We start from the raw sequence: 13,974 nt of genomic DNA, 5'->3' as shown, positions 1-13,974 counted from the left end.
AGTTTTGCACTGATCTGGTATTTTGGGGATTAAAGATTGCCAAAGATCACACAGGTGACCACACTACAAAATAAACAAATTTCTGCCTATTCAATAGCAGCCTACTAAGAGAAATGTGTTCTGTGACTGGCAAGAATAGATTTGACTCACATATCTGCTTGTTGGAGCTGTAAAATTTTCCAGTAAATTGACTCTGGTGAAGCAAGAATAATTATTTAGGCATATTTTTTTTCCACTAGAGGAAGTAGTAGCTCAAATATTCCCTGAATTGTGTATTATTCCTAGTTAGGAACTGTTTCTTCTTTTTTCTTTCCTTTGACAATTCCTATACTCTGGAACCAAATGCTTCCTTTTCTTAAGCATAATAAAGCGCCTCACGTAAATGATCTTCCAAATCTGTTACTCCTGCATAAAGGGATAATTTGGGCTCCTATCAACAATCTCATGACATCTGGCCGCAACTGGTCATGGACCTGTGTCACCACAGAATCTGTGTACCTTCCAATTCACATTCATTACTGACAGGTAAGTCTACCATGGTTAGGTCTTCTGCAGCCAACGGGACTAATCCTTCTCAGTGCAACAGCATTTCTCTAAGACATTCAAACTGTAATGACTAGTGGAGAATTCTAACCTAAAAAAACTACAGGCTGCTAAATTAGTCAAATAGTGAAGATTATGGGACACCTGAACAGAAACAATTATCTCATATATACCAATAAAAGCATTTTGCGTTTACTTTTGCATTTTGTAACTCCTGGTGTGATATTTGTTAAATATTATATTGGAAATGACTTTGTTCAAATTCTCTGGCTGTTCTGAAAATTTATTTATTCTCAGTAGCTTTCAACCAAGACTTTTTCCAACATTCTTTTATTTTTGCATTGCTGAATTTTCTCCGGCTTTCCTTACTACTGTAGCAGCTTCCTCTGAGCTTCGTGATAGTAAGCATGCATTACCATCTTTGTTCCAAGTCAGGTTCTCATTTTGAATATTCTAGCAGAGTAATAGGTGCACTTCTATAAGCAGATGTAGCATTGAAGACTAAGGTGGAATTTCAGTTCAGATTCTACTGACATATTACTCTCATAATTTATATCTGGTACTACATAGATGAGTGGTGTCTGCAGAGATGTTATTTTTGCCTATCTCCAGATGGTCCATACAGCAGCTAGCTCTGAAGAGTGTAGTGCTCAGACTTCAGTGAATTTCCATTCCTCTGATGCCCTGTGCTGCCTTTTAGGACCTTGAGCCCTGTGCTATTCCCTTACACTTGGGAGAGAGCCATGAGCAGCACTCAAAAAAAAAAAAAAAAAAAAAAAAGACCTATGCAAATCAGATAATGCAAAACAGCAGTACGAATATGAAGAGTGTATACTTAATCATTGAAAGTCCCAGGAAATGCAATAACGTGGAAATACTAACTCTGGGAAGAATATGAAAAACAAAGGCTAAAGGATTTGGTCTCAGAAGAATTTGCAGCTCATTAGAAGAGGGATTTTAAAAACATAACCAAATATCTTACCTGGACAGACAAATAATGAGACCACATTTCTTGGTGAGGTTAAGGAAGAGTCTGTTTTGATGCCCACTTTACCCAGACAGGAGAAAGATCAACCTGTTTGAGAAACAGAAACAGTGAGTTTTTGGCTGCATCTGTGTAGGCATTCACATGTATACTTGTCTGCATCAAAGAAAATGGCATACGTACACACACTGATATTCTACTTTCATTTTTATCTGATTTTTATATGAGCAATTTTTCTCCCTGCCATCTTCAATCATAAGAGTCCTAGTTGATGCATTAAACGTGTGAGAATAGCTTCCCACTTGGCTATTCTATAAGTTGGTAATGAGTCGTCTATCAATTTAGCATTAGAGATTTTCCTGTGAAATATTCAGATTTTCCACTCTGCGGATGAGTATGTGAATCTGAAGTTATTACTTTGTTAGGCCTTGAGATCTATAGGGAAAACTCAATTATCCTGTTTTCCACAGATCCTTAACAAATAAAAATCAAGGATTCTTAGACCCTCTAGCTCAGGCTAGACCTGTTCCTGTCCTTCTTAAATTCTTTGCTCAGGATACACCTGGGCCTAATTCCTGTTTGTTTTTTTTTATAACAAACACTTCAATTGGCCAAGTAACTCCTAGCTAACAATGCAATTCATGTCTGAATACTAGCTGTAAACTTTGCAGCTCTAAAAAGTATGAGTATTTGTGTGGGGGGCTCTGGCACGATTTGGAGGCAACGCTCATTGAATACTGGTTTCTCCTTTTACTAGAGAAAAGCTATTAGTGAGGAGAGAGTCGTGGAAAAATGAAAAAAAAAAAGCAACAATCTTCCCCACGATGGGAATAAGTTGAACCATGACTAAAGAGCCCTGCTTCTAAAGGGAGAGACATAAATAGGAATCATAAGATGTAGCCAAGAGTTATGTCATGAAATCCAAACCAAAGAAGGCTGGTGTACAGCAGATGGTTTTATGCATTACTAAAAAACAATTTATTCTTGACATTTGTAAACTGCATGCTTGCTTGAACTCATAAATGGTATTTTGAGCCAGTTTCTCTCACAGCTACACTGTGGGGCCTCTACATTCCCTGGGAATAGAATGCAATATGGAGTGCAGGCTTACAAATGGGGAGGAAAAAGAGGGGTGGGAGGAAGAGGTTAAATTCAGAAAAATGTTGAGCTGTAGAGAAAGATGGAAGAATCACAAATACATAGCACCATACTCTGTTGATTCTGCAGATTCCTGAGCACAGAACAGTGACTGTTATCATTTTGTTTGAATGTTTAGTGTGATAAAAGAACAGTCTTCGTTAAGGGTAGTTTTATACTGCATATCAAAGAAGAATGTTGAGGAACTGTGGCATGTTTGAAGATATTAACTTTTACTGATAGAAGATCTTAGTAAGTCAGGGTGGAATGGTTGTTAAAAATTGCCCCTGAAATTAGTTTAATAGTTTGTGTTCTTTGCTAGAGAGACAGTCTGCAAGAGTTCAGGTAGATGACAAAACTTCATTTGGAATCATAAACTATTTTTGTTGATATGATCAGATTTCCATGAAGTATAAGTTATTAGCTACTAAAAATGTCACAATTCTTTTCTTTCATTTTTTCTTATTTAACTTTTAAAATTGAGGTGTCTCACAATTTCCAAAGACAGCTGTCTTAATCACAGTTGTGGTTTTATTTTAATTAACAGTTTTTAGAGATTGTGAAGTTACAGATGAATAAAAATTTCTGTTTCTTCACTGACTTTTTTTCTCTTTTATTCTCTTTTGACATTTGTTTTGAAAAAGCACTTCTTTAACATATTCAGTTTGATGTGCTTCATTTTCTGCTCTGGGGTGGGACATCTCTGCACAACACCACTTCAGTCCTGTTCAAACATCCACATGATTCAGATGAAGTACAAAATTGTTCAGGTTACTTTTTCTTACTGGAGTAGCAACAGGCAAGCTTCTTATAGCACAGATGACAAGACTGAGGTCTTTTTCAAGGTAGGTATTCTACAAGTTGAAATAAATGTGTGATTGTCGTCAATAATTTTGACTCAAGAACATGAATGAATTCTGTTCTAGAACAATATTTATTGCAATTTGCTTGCAAACATGCTATGTAGTACTTCTTTATTCACCAGTACAACTGATAATAAGAAAGCGTATCTTATTACTAAGTAAGCAGTTTGGCAATTAATGAAATATTGACAACTGTTCAAAATGAAAATAAATGTATTGAGAACTGTTTATTTTCATCACGAACTCTTCACAAGTAGAGCAGCCATTAGAGTCATCTTTGGTATCACTGACAGTAACAAGGCAGCTGCAATTGCAGAAAGTTATCCTGGTACACTCATCCTGAGTGAAAATCATGGCAGAAACCTGAAACCACATCTCAGGATCCAGACAGTCATCAACATCACTGGAAAAAGATATTTTTCTTTCATCACTGAACTGCTTCTGGATTAGTTTATGGTGTTATTTTCAACAGCAAGCAAGACCTTGCTTTTAAGGAAAACTGAATTTCTCCTTTAATTACATGATTCCAATAGACGGGAATCTGTAATAGACCTCCTGTAATAAGATATGCATAAAAACTGAGAGAGCTTGAATTACTGGGTAACATCTGGTTGAACCATACAGTGTCATGGGAGGTGTTCATCACTGTTCAGCTCTGCCTTGTGACGCAGCAGCTTGTGTTGAAAGCTGGACAAAAGCAACTGAATGGTTTGTTCTTCCTAACCAGGGCCTGCGCCTCGGATGTGACTTTTCTATGAGAAATAAACATTAATGTTTGGGCTGAGAACTCTGACAGAAAGGATCATCATTTGCATGAAATATATAGGTAGCATCGCTGTTTTTGCATAGATACAGAAATAAAAATAGCAAATACTCCATGCTGCTTTCAACCTACTATTTGAGCGGTCAGACCGTGAAGACTCCAACAGCTCGAAACACTCAGGCTTTACATCCTGCTTTACATTAAATGGGTTACTCTTAACTTACTACACCATAAGCAGGTCCCAGTTCTTCTTTTTATTTGGAACACTCCTTGGGAAGTGTGGGCTACTTGAAGCAGTAATGAAAGGGGCCAGCATCAGGACTGCTTGCTTTTGCTGTTTTCTTCCACAGTGTGACTGGATTGGCATGTACTAATTTCCACAGTACTCAGCAACGGGCACTTGCATCATCATGAACTGTAAGAAATATCTCAACCTCCTTCTTTGCTGTGAAAATTCTCACTGAAAGTTAGTCTCTGTTGGCCTTCAGCCACGCTTACAGAGACCTACCTCAACATGCACATGTTTGAGGGAAGTTGAAGTGTTTGAAGTTCTGTAGAAATTCAGATAAGACTTCTTTTATTCTTCGATGTTTTTAGAGTCTGTACTCTTAGCTACTAGACAGAGTGTCTAATTGCTGCTGTTGACATCTTTTTACTTCATTTGAACCAAAGCAAATACAACAAACTGGTGATTCCTTTACCTGTTCTAGAAACAATGCTAGGTAGTACTATGGAAACAAAAAACCTGCTCTAATTTATTTGTGTCACGCAGATTAAAAACTTTGATGCCATTAACTTGTTGAAAATGGGAGAAATAATTTGGGGGGAGAAAGGGAGGGAAAGAAAGACCTAAAAATAACCTGCACCTGAAACTGTTATAAATTGTGGTATGTTAGCAGCACTTGATCAAGATCAGAAAGCAAAACAGTTCATTTCTCTGTAACTTATCAAATCCTTCTGGTAAATGACACTCAGGAAACATTCAATAGCTTCATAACTGGCTGACTTCATGTTTTATATGCAGGAAAGATGGCTAGAACAGCAGTAATCAGCAGAATACATTGGTTTCATAGTTGAGCTTTGGTGAGGTGCTACATTGTGTGGGTAGCATTTATAAGAGCTCTCTCATTTTTAATTCTGCAGTCTGCTTCACAAATTAATAATATTTTCCTTTCTCTTATAATACAAAACTAATTCATTATACTGTATTTTATTTTATGACTATTCTTTTTGATCTGCTCTTTACAGTACTCTCTCATTAAAATGGAATATCTTTTAAGTTCTATTCTCTACTCATCTCTCTTCAATAAAGTGATGTAATTATACCAGTAAGTTCTAAACTCCTGTCACTCCCTCTCATATGTGAACAACAGACACATGTTCTGTGTAAAAATTCTTCAGATTAACATCATCGTTTATATTGCATTTTTCAGATGAGCTGCCATTGTTTCTCATGTTCTTACTTTAGATTTTATAATTAAGAAAGACCAAGCTTCCATATCAGTTCTGTTAAATATAGTGATTGCTCAGCTATCCCTGATCACAAGGTACTGGTTGTTTTGTCATGGGGGTAGATACAGTTGGTATCTCACTCTCAGGTTTCAGATGCTCAGAGTGAAATGTACTTTAAACATCTGCTTTCCAGTTCTTGGAACTAAGAGAGTCATAATCCTAAGTGTAGACACGTATTTCCTCTCTCCTCTTTCATTTATCAATAGTGGAACCAGATTGCTAGTGAATATATGAAATAGTTAGGAGGACAAATGAGGGGACACAGAATATATCTTATTCAGTAGCTTGATAGCATCCAGGGGAGGATAACAACCTGCATGGCACCTCAATGGAAGCCAGACTGCAAGAGGAAGAACCTGGAGGAAATGAGAGGAAGACAGCCTGTCTGTGCATGGCACGATCATCATCTCTAAAAGCAGTGCCTTCATAAATGGTTTTCCCCCAAGAAAGCCCTTCTGTCTTTTTAGTAATTTTATCCAGGATGAATGGATGCTTTCGGTGTTGTTTTCTGACAGAAACAACAGAACAGCAGAACAGGAAACACTCAGCACCCAGGTCTGCTGTAGTCAGATGGAGTATCTGAATTGAATACTTTTATCCTTTGATAAAATAATGAAATACGTTGATATTTCAAAATGATATACATAGACTTCTTCGAAATAATGTTTTCCTTAAAAGTTGCTTTAACCATGTTGAATTGATAAAAATTAGAAAAACCCACAACTTGTTTGCAAGGCACACAACTATTTTTTCTCTCAGCTTCCTATTTTGACAAAATTTCGCATTCTTTTCAGACTGGACAGTGAATTTAGAAGTAATCTCACAAATCTAGTTTTTGCAAAACAACAGAAATTATGTATGTGAGTGAGAAATCCTAAATGAAGAAATAATAAAGCTCTTAATATCACAAAATTGAGATGAGGGCAAAGGTAGCAGAAGCTGTTGTGTTAATCCTCCCTTCCTACCTCACAATAAAACTGGAAACATTTTCTGTTTATTACAATATTTTAATGAGTAACCAAGTTACAATTATTTTTCAATAATTAGCCAACTATCTTTTTTTCTTTTTACACTACTGGATAGATGCCTTCATATGGGATTCCAAGTTCAATTCATTATTAGGATAAATATAACTTTTGAATACTTCCCATTGAACCCAGCTAGATCTTTCCAACTCCAATTTAAATTAGTTCTTTCTTTATGTATGTGGTTCTTTCTTTATGATATAATTTCACTGGAGGCCAGTATTTGGATTACAAAAATTTACACTTGTAGCTAACTACTCAGACTAGGTCTAAAAGCTTGTTCATGTGGCTCATTAATAAATCACAAAATCTTACTCATCATACAGTAGTAGCATCTGTGTAAGGTAAAGTTTTGCAAAAGGTTTAAGTGTTCCAGAAAACTGCAACAGAGCTGGAAGAGCAGAAGATGGAAATAGCTTGTTGCATGTAAAGGAGGTAGTATGGGAAGATACAATTAGAATTTAAATCCATTGAACATATACAATGAAATATATCAATATAGAAACAAACATATGAAATACATATAGCTATATATTAAGCATGCCTGAAGACTTCCCAAGCTACTTGAGCCAACATTTCATTAAAAAAGTGAAAAAAATGTCACTTATTCATAGCCTTGCATCTCTTCTGAAATAAAACACAAATTGGCTAAAAAAATAAATGTTGCCAGTTTCTGTCTAGTTACTAGAAAATAATTCCATGTTTTGCTGAAATGCTGTTTTCAGATCTTTCAACATGAAACTGATGCTCTGATGATATGTGATCACGAGAGATACCACGGCAATTTCAAATCTGTAAAGTGTTTAAAGAGAATATTCCAACAAAATCTCAAATCCAGTCATCTTACAAGTCATACGGAGTACATTTCAGTCCCTGACATAATTTGCTTACTTGGGTATGCATGAGCAAATGCCTGCCCCTTTCCAGTGGTGAGTTGGTCCTATCAGTCATCAGAAACTTCATAGAGAGAATAATTATTTATTTAAAAAGACATGTGGTGTGTGTGTGTGTGTGTGTGTGTGTGTGTAGATGTATGAAGCAGCTAAGCTAGTTTTGACAAAAATTTCCTTGAGTCAAAATTAGAATTTCTGCACAGTGCCAGTGACAGGAACATGAAGAGCCCAATCAGCTGGGAAGAGAAACACGCAGACTGCTGCTTCCTTGCCTGATCTCACATCAAAGGAAAGGAACACGCTCAGAACACTGACTATCATAGGAGGGTGCTCGCCCTCTCTGTACTTTCAGTAGAAAACTTTCAAGGCTGGTATGCTTTCCTGATTTTTATTGCAAAACTATTAGTGGCTGCAATTTTCTCTGATACAGAATGGGAAATTCTTATTGTGAAGCATGATAGGTATAATAGTAAATGCCATCATAATTTATTTGTTGTATTAAAGCTTTCTAAGTTTTCTTAAGAGAGTATGTTGTTAACACTGCCCTGTTACAGCATGGATCAGCAGCAGATTTAGTGATCAGTACTATGAATCTATGTCTTGCAGAAGAATTAAGAATTGCTCTTTTCAACAATTTTGAGACACTTAAAAGTTCTTTACACAGCAGAAACTGGTTAAAAATGGTCTAGTGGAGGTGTTCCTGTCTATAGCAGAGATGCTGGAAATAGATGATCTTAAAGGTCCCTTCCAACCCAAGTCATTCTATCACTTTATGAAAACTCTTAATCATTGTTCATTCTTATGCAAGAAAGATCCCTGAAAACTCATACATATTGTATTGTCAATTTCTGTGCTGCCAGCTACAAAGGTTTGAATGTTATCTGTGCTGGTAACACTCTATTTACTTGTTCTATCATCCTTTCAGGTCACACACACATGCTGAAGTCATGTGTATTATTTTGCAGTTTGTAGATATTTAAGCATGAGATACTGTAGATCATGTTTTTGAAATTTCTTTCATCCCACAGATGCAAAATAAATCAGGCCATGTTAATGCACTTGCTATGAGAACAACAAAAGTTTAGTTTTGTTGTTAACAAAACTAGTATCTCTTGATAACCAGTATCTCTTGAATGTACTTTATATGTGATAATACTATTTGCAATAATCAAGAATGTTCAAATGAGTAGAAATGAGTGCGAATAAAATAGCATTTGCTTTACAGTATCTCCAGATCTGACTCAAGACCAGACATATCAGGCAGAAGCAAAGGTAGATAGACGCTGCAGCAGTAAAATAGATGGTGATTTCCACCTCTGGATTCCTAGGTGGTGAAGCAGAAAGTCTTTCCCCTTTGTTGTTTCTGTTGGAAGGGGTGAGTGAGGATGAAACCTAAAACTTAAACAGACACATCATAGAGAATTATGTGCACAACAGTAGAGATGTCTGGAACAAAGGAATGGAGAATCATGGGGTTGAGGTGGGAAGGCACCTCTGGGGTTTGCCCAGTCCAAACCCACCTGTGCAAAGCAGGGTCAGTTGGAACATGTTGCTCAGGGCAGTGTCTGGCTGGGTTTCGAGTACCTTGAGGGATGAACACCCCACACCTTCTCAGGGCAGCCTATACCAGTGTTTGACCACCCACAGCAAAAATGTTCTCTTACATTTAGGTGGAGTTATTTGTACTATTTCTTGTCCTGTTGTCACTGAGCACTGAGAAGAGTCTGGCTCTGTCCTCTTTACCCATGTGTTTCCCCTACCCAAGTATGGATAAACACCAATAGGACACCTCTTGAATTTACCATTCTTAAAGGTAAACATTCCCAGTCTCTGCGAAATCAAGAGTAGCCCTTGCCATGTACACAAAACAACAAATGAATATAATGGACCACACATCAAATTTCCACTTCAACATCTTCTCTAAACGCTGCAGTTCCACTGGTACATTCTTTCCTCACTGGAACATCTATGAATCAAATGTATTTGCGTTTGTACTCTTGCTCCCCAGGTTTATATTAGGGAATTCATGATAATACTGGAATAACACAGATGCAAATTGCTTTCCTCTACACAATTGCACCTGAAAGTGTTTATGTCTAAGTTGTGTATGTAACGCAAAAAACATCTTGGGTGTATAATTAACCAGGTAGACTGTTAGGAGATTATACTTTTTACTTACTTTAAGCAGATTGCCTGCAGGCTGTTCATAGAGCTCTGTGATTTTTTTTTGCAAGGTTGATGGCTTCCTCTTTCTGTACAGAATACATCCAATTCCTCCTACCACCAGCTGTGTTGCAGGAGATGTTGTGTTACACAGGTGAGCTGGCTGGCCTGTAAGGTAAATGGTAGATCAGTTGAGAACCTGTAGCTGTTGAGCTACATGATGACCCTAAAATAGCACTTTTTCCCTACAAAGCAATAAACCCACCTGGAAGGCATTGCAATGCTATGACCTTCACACAAGGTGGAGTACACTGCATATTTTAGGATTTGATTTTATTTGTCAAACCAAATTGCAATTTGCTATCACAGGCAGCAGCAAGGAGTACATAAGAATATAATTGAGCCCACAGCAAGTCAGACAAATGGTGTTCTCTTTCTACTATCCACTTCTGATAGTTAACAAGAGCTGATACCTGTGAAGAGTATAACAACATGGAAAGTTTGCTATGAAATGTCCCCAGTATACTGTTTCAGCTTTCCTTCACCAACAGCTCAGGAACTTCACAAGGTGATTTCTGTGTATTTAAAAAACTTGAGTGATTTATCTTCCATGGATTTACATTGTCACTTTTTGAATTCCTGAGGAACTTTGAACCCAAGTAAACAAAAATGATCAGCTGTTCTAGTTGTTCTGATCCTGTTCTGATCTATTCATCATATTACATAAGAAATGGAAAAACTTGAAAAAACAGAAATGGCCCTGAGAATGGCAGAAAATATCTGAGGTAGTTTTCAAAGGTTGGAAACAATGAAATGTTTCTTTTTTTAGATGAAAAACTTTAATGTTTCCATATCAGCTAGAATTATTTGTAACTATATCATATAAAACTAACTTTAAAAAATCACCGCTTGCTCCTCAGTAAACCACTAACACTAATCATCCAACTACAAAAACATGACTAGAAGGAAAGATGCAAATGGACAAATTAATTTTTTCCCCTTCGGTTCCTTTCTTTCTTAAAGCAAAAAGGCACCAAAACCAGTCCATCACGCAGGTGTTACAGAGCCCTCACTGATGTCACTAGAAAACATAGTGTAACCACAGCAACCCAATGAGAAATAAAGTGGCGTGACTAGCTTAGATTTTTGTTGTTGTTGTTACTGCTTTCTTCTTACTAAGCTCAGAAGAAAAAAATGGCTTAGTTCCTGAATCAATATATAATGCCTAAATCAATCTATTGTGCCTAAATCAATAATATAATTAATTAAGGACTTGGTAACTAAAGAATCCCATGTTTTGTGGATTGCATTTACAAACAATTTAATGCATTTGCACACTTCTCATCATACTATGAACACCAACTAAACAAGCAATGGTTATGCATTCCTGGGGCACAACAGGCACCCCTCAGCATCAGATGGAAATAAACCTTAAAAAAGACCTGAGACCACAAATAAACATACAAACACATCCAAGAGCACCTTTGAAGAAGTATGCAGCAGTGTCTAAAGGGATACTTTTGTTAAAGATGGGATAGTTCAGCTAATAAAAACACCAGTAGCAATAGTATCTCTGTGCCACGTACTGAATACCACTTTGTCACTAATGTCTTTCCAGTAGTCCAGCATTGACTTTGCTGGTGTAATACAGCAGACTGTCTAAGCAGAAAGAATAATGGAGACTGACCAAGGCAAGCAGTTAATTTTGAAGTCAAAAGAGAAAGTATTTATGCACTTGAATTTTCAGTAGTCACCTGAAGCAAAGGGATGAGCAGCAGATCCATAAACAGATCGATGGAGAAAAAAAGGAAATTTTCACATCATATTTTCCAGGGCTAGCTGAAAATATGTAGCTCCATTTTTGGTCTGGTGGCAAACCAAAGGAAACTCCCAGCCAGAAGGATATTCCTGGGGAATTATTAAGTTTAGCCTTGGGAAAAGTGCTATGATTAAATTAAGGATTAGATACTAAAATAACAGCAACACGGACACTTCTATTTCCCCAGCTTTGTTATGCTGCAACAGGCTCCAGCTGATGCTTGATGTATCTCTGGATATGGGTGTGCTGTGCTGTGGCTCAGCCAGCGCCACTTGAGGCTACAGACCCCAAACAGAGGAAACACTTTGGCTAGGACAACAAAAGCACCCCTGAGCAAACTTTCACTTTTAACTATCAGTAACCACATAGCTGAGATTAGAGACCAAGAGTAAAGAGCCTCTTCTTTAAGGTTTGCTAGCAGTCTATCACAGGAAAGCAGGGAGCTGCACGTTTCTATATGATGTGTCCAAATCTCCCTGGGCCAACTCAGTACTAGCTGTGTACTCAGCTGTGAAGGCTGAGTAGAGCTCAACAAGGATTTATCCTGAGAACAAGAGAGTTCTCAAATCTACCCTGAAGTATATAAAGTGTGCACTAAAGTCACAGAACGACAGCTGGTCAAGATAGGAGCTGAGCAGCTGCGGAGCTAGCTGAATTTGCTATGGATGCTCTGTCTTGGCCCTACTGACTTTTGTAACTTGCATTCCCTGCAACTTATTCTGTTCTCTTAGGATGAAGTCCCTGAGAATCAAACTGATGTGGACATGGTGATGTGTGAATATGGAGCACCATTCAAATAAGGATGAATGCTACTGCTCTGGAGTTTCAGAAATGAAGAAACTGTACAAATCATAATGCTTGTTTCTCAGGGGCATTCAGAGGCATATGATGACTGGGAGCTACAGTTATGAAATCTGGAGTCTTTACAACCTTAGGTTGGGGGAAAAAAAAACCAGTAAGATCACCTAGTCCAATCGTCAGCCCATCTCTATCATGTCCAATAACCACATCCACCAGTGCCACAGCTACACAATGTGGTACTCGAGTCATGACTGCTCCACTGGGATGTGAGCTGGTGCCCTTGGCCGTCATACTTCAACAAAGGAAGAGCCAATAAACTAAGGTAATACCTTCATTGATGAGGATAAGAACTTAATTACTCACTAGATCTCACTGCTCCAAGATTTTCTGAGACCAACTACTAGCATGTATTTGAGGAACATTAGCCACTGAATATAAAATATCAAGGGAGAAGGTATACTTAAGTACCACTGTCTCAATGTCCATATTCCTTCACTGCTTGACAAGTCCTGCCATTGGTCCCACTGCCTTTCAGCAGGTGGAGGAGATGCATGACAAAGGCCAATTCACGAGAATATTCTCCGATGGCCTGTAATGTCATCAGAGTAAGTGATGTTTTAGAGTAGTCACTTTGATAGTTATGCTCTCTAGAAACAGATATCTGATATCTGATGGTTTTGTTCAGTGTCATTCTAATTTTTACTCCAAATCCTTTTTCTTGTGGTGATAGCAACAAAGCTGGGTAAAAAAGGGGCACCTAGACCCTTTCCTTACAGTGAACTCCGAAGGAACACAAAAGTCTTTTAACCAGAGAAAAAGCTACGTTTTGCTGGATTAGAAGTAGTCTGGGAGAGATAAAAAGCACATCAGAAGAGTTTACGCGGCTCAGTACCCACAGTGCCCTCGTGCTGCAGGCTCTGGGTCTGCCATGCACACTGTATGATGCCTTTGATCCCTGGAATCTCTATGGGGCTGGGCTGCACAAAACTGTTTCTGGCCAGGATCCAGAACTCACGGTCACTGTAACAGAATTCATTTTGTTATCAAGTTCTCTTCAGTCCCCCAGCTTTGTAGCAATGCCAGGATAAGGTGTTAGCATGATTTTCTTTCTCGTTGTCTTGAGGATACTATTAAATTTGTGTTTTTCTGTGCGAATTCTGTTCTCTTTTTTAGTTTAACAAGTGTCACATACCTCCTTTAACACGTTTTCCATAACAGAAGTTTCCAGATCCTGCACGGTCGCTCAAGCTGCGCCGATCAGAAGTGAGCACACGTTTAATCTTATCAATTAAGTGCTCTGATTTCAGCAGGGTCGTCAACATAGCTAGACTCAGGAACCATTACTGATGGTGCAGCAAGGAGCAGTACTTCCCCCTACGTCCGCTCTGCTCTGGACGCAGCCCCTCCCCTCAGCAGCCGCTGCGCGGGAACCTGGCCTGCAGGGCGGGAGCGCGTGCCGGCAGCGCCCCC

General features: G+C 38.1%; 1 long non-coding RNA gene across 1 annotated transcript in view; it reads right to left on the bottom strand.

Moving 5' to 3' along the window:
- LOC109368509 overlaps positions 1–13,933 on the bottom strand; it is a 36,211-nt gene extending 22,278 nt beyond the window's left edge. The window contains exons 1-3 of the long non-coding RNA XR_002116612.1: positions 13,697–13,933; positions 9,901–10,052; positions 1,526–1,618 (exon numbers count right to left, since the gene is read on the bottom strand). This is a non-coding gene — a long non-coding RNA (uncharacterized LOC109368509). The remainder of the gene's footprint in view (positions 1–1,525; positions 1,619–9,900; positions 10,053–13,696) is intronic.
- Positions 13,934–13,974: the final 41 nt, after the last annotated feature.

The sequence above is a fragment of the Meleagris gallopavo genome, chromosome 7 (assembly GCF_000146605.3).
Source record: "Meleagris gallopavo isolate NT-WF06-2002-E0010 breed Aviagen turkey brand Nicholas breeding stock chromosome 7, Turkey_5.1, whole genome shotgun sequence".
Taxonomy (NCBI): Eukaryota; Metazoa; Chordata; class Aves; order Galliformes; family Phasianidae; genus Meleagris; species Meleagris gallopavo.
Note: the sequence above shows the minus strand (reverse complement) of the source record. Positions and strands in the feature narration are given on the sequence as shown.